At 43.9% G+C, this 8,510-nt stretch overlaps 1 pseudogene; it reads left to right on the forward strand.

Annotated features, from left to right (window-relative positions):
- The first annotated feature begins 2,001 nt into the window (after positions 1-2,001).
- LOC147423035 (uncharacterized) lies at positions 2,002-4,264 on the forward strand (annotated as a pseudogene).
- Positions 4,265-8,510: the final 4,246 nt, after the last annotated feature.

Raw genomic sequence — 8,510 nt, forward strand, 5'->3', positions numbered from 1 at the left:
TTAGAGTTTAACCACATAGATACTTCAAACTCTGCAGTAGTTGCCGAATCAAAATCTTCTATGGGAGTCCTACGTACATCTTTGTAGCTATGGTCTCTTGAATTGATTTCCATGGTGGTTTTGATGTGGTGCAAGTAGATATAGTCATGGCCCCAGTCTTGAACCATTTTCAATTGGCACATGAATGGTTTTCTTAGAATAACATCATAGTTATTCTCAGTACCAAAATCTATTATTCCAAATGTATGTTCATACTTAATTCCACAAGAAGTCATCATCATCTGCTCAATATACCAAAAGGCTTTGCAAAGTAGCCATGAGCTAGTTGTAGTTTCATGCATGTTTTTCTAAGGACGGGTTTTCCCCATTTTTGCCAAATTACTTTAGTGGCAATGAAAACTCCTGCACCACCATCCAAAATAGCAATGGGTTTTATTCCTTGATGCTCTATTGTAAATGTGGTATTCCCCTCTTCACCTTTGCAGTAATTATCAACTTTTTATAGGAACTGGCTTCCCCTCGTTTTTGGGTTTGTTCGAATCCTCCACTTATCAGCCTATTATCTCAATAGGATTTTGTATTCCCATTTTTGCAAGACATCTACCGACATCTTTCTACATTTGAGGTTCCACTTTTAACAGCTCTGTTATTGTCATTGTGCATGTCAACGATATTCTTGCAATCCTTGAGACTCCGTGAGTGGTTTCTGAGTTCTTCTCTAAGATGGAAAAACCATAACATCAAATATTTCCTCATATGGTCTTAAGTAGGAAGGCAACTCCTTAAGGGTTTCTTGTTTGGGTAAAGGCGCTCCAACTTTTGCTCGGCTCAGACGTTCAATGTCTGGCCGCTCACTGAGTATACACACTTCCTTATTCTTTCTATGGATATAAGAATAATGAGCACCTCACTCATACACTAAATCAATTACATACGTTGCTCCACCCACACCGGTCTCATGCTTCTCCCCTTCCCCGCATGCACGCACGCACGCATTCGTGCCAACACGCATTCACAAGGTGGTATCAGAGCTTTGGTAGCTAGCTGCACGTGAAACCGCTCTCCAACAATCAACTCAGAAGTGACAGAGCTTGCCAGCTATGGTGGAGCTCGGAGCTCATGCTTGAGCTTGGTGGTGGCAGTAAATCCGACACGGATCGGCGCACTCGGAGGAGATCAAAGCACTTGGCTTCTTGGCATGCGCAACCCTTCTCTACGAGTAAGAGATCTTGGAGATTTCAAGAGAATCTTGCAGGAATTATAGTTCTGAAGGCTGTCAAGAAAGGGTAACTCAAGAAAGCTTGTAGATATAAAATCTCGGACAGTCGGAGCATTTTCAACAGAGAATCTTGGTGAGCTCTGGAGCTTGAGAGAAAGGTCTTGAAGCTTGGGAGCATTTTCCAGCTTGGAGACCTTGAAAGCATTGGAGTGTCAAGCAAAGGATTGCAAGGAGATGGATTGCAAGAGCTCTTGAGTTCTGCAAGCAATAGAAGCAGATCGGTAGCTTGTAGACAATCGAGCTTGGAGCAATGGAGAATTGGTGGTCAATTGAGTGCAATACAAACCACATTGCAAAAGCATAGCCGGTCGAGAGCGAGTGCTTGGAGCAAGGAAATTGGGGTAGTGCTGGCGAGCAACGAGCAAGGGAATTCGATGCAAAGCAAGGTATCGGGCATGAGCAGAGGGCGCACCCAAACAACAGGCAATTGGGAAATTGCAGAATCGAGAAGCCAAGTAGGAGTGAAAGGGGTCGACCAGGGGCATCGGAGAGTAGGAATGAAAGGGGTCAGCCACTGCAGGAGTGAAAGGGGTTGAACAGGGGTGCCAAGAGCACAGAAGCTTGGGGCTCTGGATGTTGGACGATTAATCATCCATGTCATCACACAGTCATCACCTGAGTCAGCACAACGGTTCGCATCGCAATGCACATGACTTGTAACTACCTCATCCTTGTGTATATAACAACCTCTCTGGTAGTTAATCAATCATCGCCTTCTTGGCTATCTCTGCGTATCACTCTCCCTCTCTCTCTATGGCTTAACAGCCCCTCTCTCTCTAACTCACCTTCTCTGTAAGTTCCCTTATCTTACATGGTATCAGAGCAGCCAAGGCCTGATCCTCCCACACCTGTGAGGCGCCTCACCATGCAGTCACCCGCGCCTCTCCAACTTTGGGCGAGGAACCTTCTGCTGCATCTCCTGGCTGCCATGCGGCAAGCCCGCACCGCTATCTACATATTTGGCGCAGCCCTCAAAGCAGCCCAAAATGCTGCTGCCACCCTTGCGCTTGCAACTAATGTTGCCAACCCTGATGTTGAAGCGCCTGCAGTGGTTAAATCCACACTTCTCCCAAGCGCAGCTGCTCGCCCTTCCCCCTGCCAAGAAGCAGAAGCCAACGCTGTTTGTGATGACCAGGTCATCACGACCTTCCTTGGCAATCTTGCTGTTGAAGATGGTGATGGTGATGCCACCATCATTGCAGCATTCCCCGGGAACCCGGATTCTACAAACCCAACAATGATTCAATCCACCCAACCCGCTGACGCTGGTCCTCCTGGTGCTCCAGTCAGAGGTGCCCCCACACCTCGGCATGACGACCCTGCAGTCCAACTTGCTGCTGCCAACGCTGGTGCAGAATGCAGACTCCCACGCCTGCTGCAGACGAAGTCCTTGTTGCGGACAATACTCCTGCTTGCACGAACCTGCTGCTGCAGACGAAGTCCTTGCTGCTGACAATGCTGTCAATGCAGATGCACACGCATGCTCTTGTGCCTCCAGCCCTGCAGTTGAACCTACCGCTCCTGGTTCTGCGAAGTCAGTCGCAAACGGAGCAACCACCTCAATAGTAGAAGTCGTCAACGCCCACACTGTTGTCCTCTATGCAACCACCACCCCTGCGAACAAAACAGCCGTCAACCAAGCAGCCGGAGCTGCTGCCGCTCCTGCTGCAGACGTAGTCCCTTTTGCGAACAACGAACCTGCTGTAGCAGACAAAGATGCATCTGCTGCTGGTGATGCACCCCACCCTGCAGTCAATTCTCCTAAAGAATATGGTGCTGCCATCCATGCAGCACGTCATACCGAAACCAATACAGCCAAAAACGCAGTTAAAGGTGCTGCTAATACACTCCTGCATGCTCGTGCAGCAACCAATAATGCTATTGGTGACGCCAGGTCTCTATCTTCCCGAAGCTGCCGCGCCGGCAAACGCCAATGCTGACTCACGCTACAACTGCAGATGCCGATAATGATGTCACCACCATTCAAGCCTTCCTTGGGGCCTTGCTATTGATGATCCTGCTTTGGTTGAATCCTCCCAAGTTTGGCACCTTGCAGACGTTCCACACGAAGCAAACCAGGCTCTGGAAGCACCTCACCCATTGGCCCTTAGTGCACCGCAGGCTACAATCTTTGCCGCCACTGGCGGCCCGAGGCCCAGATCTCAGTCTGATACTCCAGCTGCCCTTCCTCCTTTGCTTCCCGACCTGACCAGTAAACCCAGCCAGCCACCAATGTCTCTGTTTTATTGTTCACCTACTACACATGTACCTCTTATTGGTGGTGCCTTTGCCGACAATAGCCAGATCATTACTCAATCCCCTTTTCTTTCCACTTTGGATTTTTTTGATGCTTATACTGCCACGGCTCATCTCTTACCTCTCCCTCCAGTGCATACCTATCCTCATCATCAACTACTCCCCTCCAACCCCCACATTACCCTGTCGGAGCCTCCAATTCCACTCCTCGACAAACTATAGAGAGCTGTCTACCTTTCCGCTCAGCTGATATACATAACCATTCTCTTCTATCAGCTGGGGCGCAAAATCAGCAACCATGAAGCAGTCTACTTCTTTCACTTGCAGGGGCGATATGATGGTGTTCAAGTTTCAAGAACTAAAACTCTTCATGCTGATTTCAAAGCTGAATTTCTTGGTATTCTAGCTTCATTGATTCACAAGAAGTGGGAACTCAACAATCTAATGAAGGAGAATCTTGATCCAGGTTAAAGACCTTGGTAGTCACACCAAGATGCTATCAGGAAATTGCATAATTGCATAAGCATATTGTAGCTACCCAAAGCATGTAGATTGAATCTCACACTTTACACATGCATACCCTTTGTATGACGACATGTATTACGGGGGCGTGTTGGACGATTAATAATCCATGTCACCACACAGTCATCACCTGAGTCAGCACAACGGTTCTCATCCCAATGCACGTGACTTGTAACTACCTCATCCTTGTGTATATAACAACCTCTCTGATAGTTAATCAATCATCGCCTTCTTGGCTATCTCTGCGTATCACTCTCCCTCTCTCTCTATGGGTTAACAGCCCCTCTCTCTCTAACTCACCTTCTCTGTAAGTTCCCTTATCTCACACTGGAAGCACACACATTCTCTCTCTATAGCTTGCAATTCGTCAGAGCCTTCTGCAATTGACAGTCCGGCAATGAACAGGAATTCGACAGAAGTTAGATTTTTTTTTAATTTAACTTATTACACAATACTTCTAGTGTGCAAGGATGGTGGCACACACAACCTCCCCTCTCTCCCGCCCCCCCCCTCCCCTCATCGACTTCAGTCAAAGAGCTATTCCCATGGAGCCCCCCCCAACTCTCCGACCACCCCCTCTCCTACTACACCCCGGATCCCGTCTCTCCACTGAGCTATAATAGATAGACATCAGTGAGAGAGAGTGAGCTAGAGTGCTAGCGAATTGTGAGAGAGAGAGTGAGTGATAGTTGTGTGAGAGATTTAGAGCTGAGAGAGAGAGAGGGAGAGAGCTATGAGACAGAGAGAGTGCAAGCGAGCGAGTGAGAGATAGAGAGAGCAAGCGAGTGAGTGAGAGGTAGAGATTGAGTCCGTCTCTTTTGGCACACACTCATGCACATAGGCAAGCAAGTGCAGGTATCGGCGATTAAGCTTGGACTTCATCTATTTTTTTGGCGATTTTTCTCCCTCTTCTTGACTTCGGATTTCGGCGGCGCGACATTGGTTTTGACATTGATTTTGGCGTTTTTTCTCGATGTCTCTACTCTCTTCTCTATAGTTTTGCATTTACAACTTGGCGCATCAATTTTGACATGGATCAGGTGGCTATTCAACTAGCACGCTTCCACCCGACAGCAGAAGCCGACATCAAGCGTTTTCTCGACTTCGAGCATAGGCGGCTGTAGCATTGGCACTTCTGCCCGATGGCTGAAGACGGCTCCAATCGCCATCCTTGGATTTCTAACTTTGTCCGTTTTAGCTTCGACAACACATACCAACTTTTGCAGCTCTGACGGACCATTCCAGAGCGGGTTTTTCCTTGAGCGCACACTATTTTCAATCAACGTGTTTATCGATCGATGAGATAGTAGTTGCCATTTTTCAGTAGTTTTTCTCACAGGTTGCAGTGGAGCTTGTGTGGAGCACTAGAGAGTAGCTTTTGCATGGTCTTGTGAATTTTCATGATATGTACGCATTTGTGGATACAGCTTGAGCCACTCCGTCAAGAGTGAGCCAGTTTGTCAGGCTTTTAGCATTTCATGTAGACCATTTCTGGATCTGTTCACTGAGACACTAAGTGTGTTCTTTATCCAATCTCTTGAGACCTACAAAGGATCAACACTATCCTTCTAAGCATGGGCATTAAGCTCAAGGCTAGGCCATCCATAGAGTGAACACTCAAGAGCGAGCTCTCAAGAATGGATACGGAAGAATGGATCCTCAAGAATGAAGCCTCTTTGCATAAAAGGGCTTCTTATAAAGGCATACACCACAAGCCTTTCTACTATGGGATTAAGTTGAGCCCTCTAGCATATACAATTAGGAACTCCCAAAAGAGCCCAAGACCTTATACAATGTGAATAGGAAATATTGTGCACATCCATAGCACATTCCTAGCAGCTTGGTGCATAATGGATGTAGCATGTGTTAGCCGTTGCTAACACGCATAATCCATGGCGAGAAATCTTGAAAAAAATCCGGTAGAGTTTCCCTTGGAAACTGAGAAATTAGAGAAGCACTTCTTGATTAATATAATCTCTACTTTCTTCATTACTCTTAAATCTTCTATATTCCATTATGTCGCATTAGGAGAAGTTTGGACTCAGAAATGAGCCTTGTAAGAATTGTTGATGTGGCATAGCTTTCAAAAAGTGGGGATCGGTAAATTTTTTGCAAATAAGATCCAAACTTGTCAGAGGTTGGATATTTAGAATCTACTCTTCAAATGCTATCTATTGATATATAGCATGCATGCATGTATCGGACATTGCCTTCATGTAGATCTAAAAGAAAGTGATTTTAGATTACCGTAACGGTAACAAAACCTGGCTGATTGAAAAAAAATGGCATAACTATCATAGAAGTCATCCAAACTTTTCGGACCTTGGCTCTTTAGAATCCATTTTTCAAGAACTTTCCAATGATAGGTCATATCATGGGGCTCTAAGCAATATTTAGAGGAGTCTACCGGGTTGCTTTCTTTTGTATAACTTTGATGATGTGGCACTCTTAAAAGGCCCAAAAATGAGTTCAAAATTTTCCTAATGGTAAAGTAGTTTCACCTTCTCACTATTCTAGATTTGAATGTGTGGTGATGACTTCTTGCTTATTGACCACTACTATCATACCATGAGTACTAAATTTGTGATATTTAACATCTCTAATTAGATTGATTAAGTGGGTTCTTAATATTTTGATTAGGGTATGTGCCCTATTGTTTGCTTATGTGTGGATGGTTTAATGAGACTCGAGCACCATCCATCCTTGTGTGTGTATATTTTGATTAAGTATCTAGCTGAGTTGCTGATTCACGTATTGATAATTTTGTTGGTCTTGGTTTGTGATTAGGGGATGGTACGATGACCCCTAACATTTGGCACCGTTTTCGGGGATCGATAACCTAAGGTAATGAGAAGAGGATGTTTAAAATAGAGTATTTTCATCGGTTTTTGAGTGTGTGTAACTCAAATTAGTGTGATTTGATGATATGTGTGCAAGTAATTGAAGCTATTTTTTGAGTTATGAATACCCCAAACTCCCATTTTCACCCGCAATTTAACTAGCTTATTATTAACCATTACTAATTTTGCTTCATTTCCATGCTAATTGTACTAATTCCATGTTAATTTTTACTAATTTTTTACTGACTTTACTAACCTAACCACTAACATTTGATATGTAATTTATGTTCAATCCCCTTATAAAAGATGGAATCAACACTTTTATCAACTTTCTTTGTGCTAATCCATGCCTACTCTATTGATTTGAGTGGTTTATTTTTGGCCGACAATGGTCAATTTTCGGACGAAAATTGGAAGATCCACACATGTGTATGCAAGGTGGAATGATCGCGTGGAGCAAAGAATAGCTTGGAGTGTGTTTATAATGTAAGTGCATTAACTTGCTGAATTGAATTCTTGATTGCTTAATGTTATTCCAATGTTACTCCAATGTGTGCTAATCACTTTCTAAAATTAGGTGTGTAAATCAAGTCACCTACATTTTGTTCCTAATTTGAATGAATTGGAGTAAACTTGATGGTCAATTTTTACTAATTAATGATGTGTATGTCAAGAATAATCTTGATTTCCAACAAGAATGGATGTGTGTGTGTGAATATCAATGTGTGTGTAATGCACCAAAGAAGGAAAAAACTGCCATAAAATTCAAGTGTGTGTGCACCTAATCTTGAGTGTGTGCATGCATAGAAATTGAATATATTGATGTTATATGAATGTGAAATCATGTAATTGATGTGTGTGATAGGAAATTCCAATCAATGGATATGCCTAATTGCCAAAAGAATTGGGAAAAATTTGAGTGTGTGCCAATTCAATGATTTTCAATGATTGATGCTCAATTGACCACTTTCTACTATGGGATTAAGTTGATCCCTCTAGCATATACAATTTGGAAGTCCCAAAAGAGCCCAAGACCTTATATAATGTGAACAAAATTATTGTGCACATTCATAGCACATCCCTAGCTTGGTGCATAATCGGTATAGCATGTGTTAGCCATTGCTAACAATGCATACCCGCAGTTTTCTCTCTGATGGTTAGCTAGACTCCCACTCTGGGAGTGATCAAGAGTTTACTCTCACTTTCGACAGGGTTTCTCAGTTTGGACACAGCTTGATGTTCTTCTATCCACTCTCGTAGGAGTAAGGATTGGCGTATGCTCATGTGGCTTCAATCAGGTAGTCACACGTTTCACAGTTTTTTGCACTTTTTTGCAGGCAGTCTTGTGGGATGCATTTTGAGCTAGTTTGCTCTCTACTTGCGTATATGGTTATGTGGTTTTCTCTGGTTGAGCAATTTGTCCCAGGTTGTTATGCTTGTAGAGTTTATAGTTTGTGGAGGCAAATGTGAGTGTCAGTTTTGATGCGTTTGATCATGCTTTTGAGCATTGTGTAGTGGCCGAGTTACCTCCCACTTTGTTGCCGGTTTTTGGCATGGTATATAGTTGAGATTGTATTTGAGGTTTTGCTTAGTTTATAGGGGAGATTTTGCCA

Source organism: Adiantum capillus-veneris, chromosome 26 (assembly GCF_014529385.1).
Source record: "Adiantum capillus-veneris isolate H3 chromosome 26, ASM1452938v2, whole genome shotgun sequence".
NCBI classification, from domain to species: Eukaryota; Viridiplantae; Streptophyta; class Polypodiopsida; order Polypodiales; family Pteridaceae; genus Adiantum; species Adiantum capillus-veneris.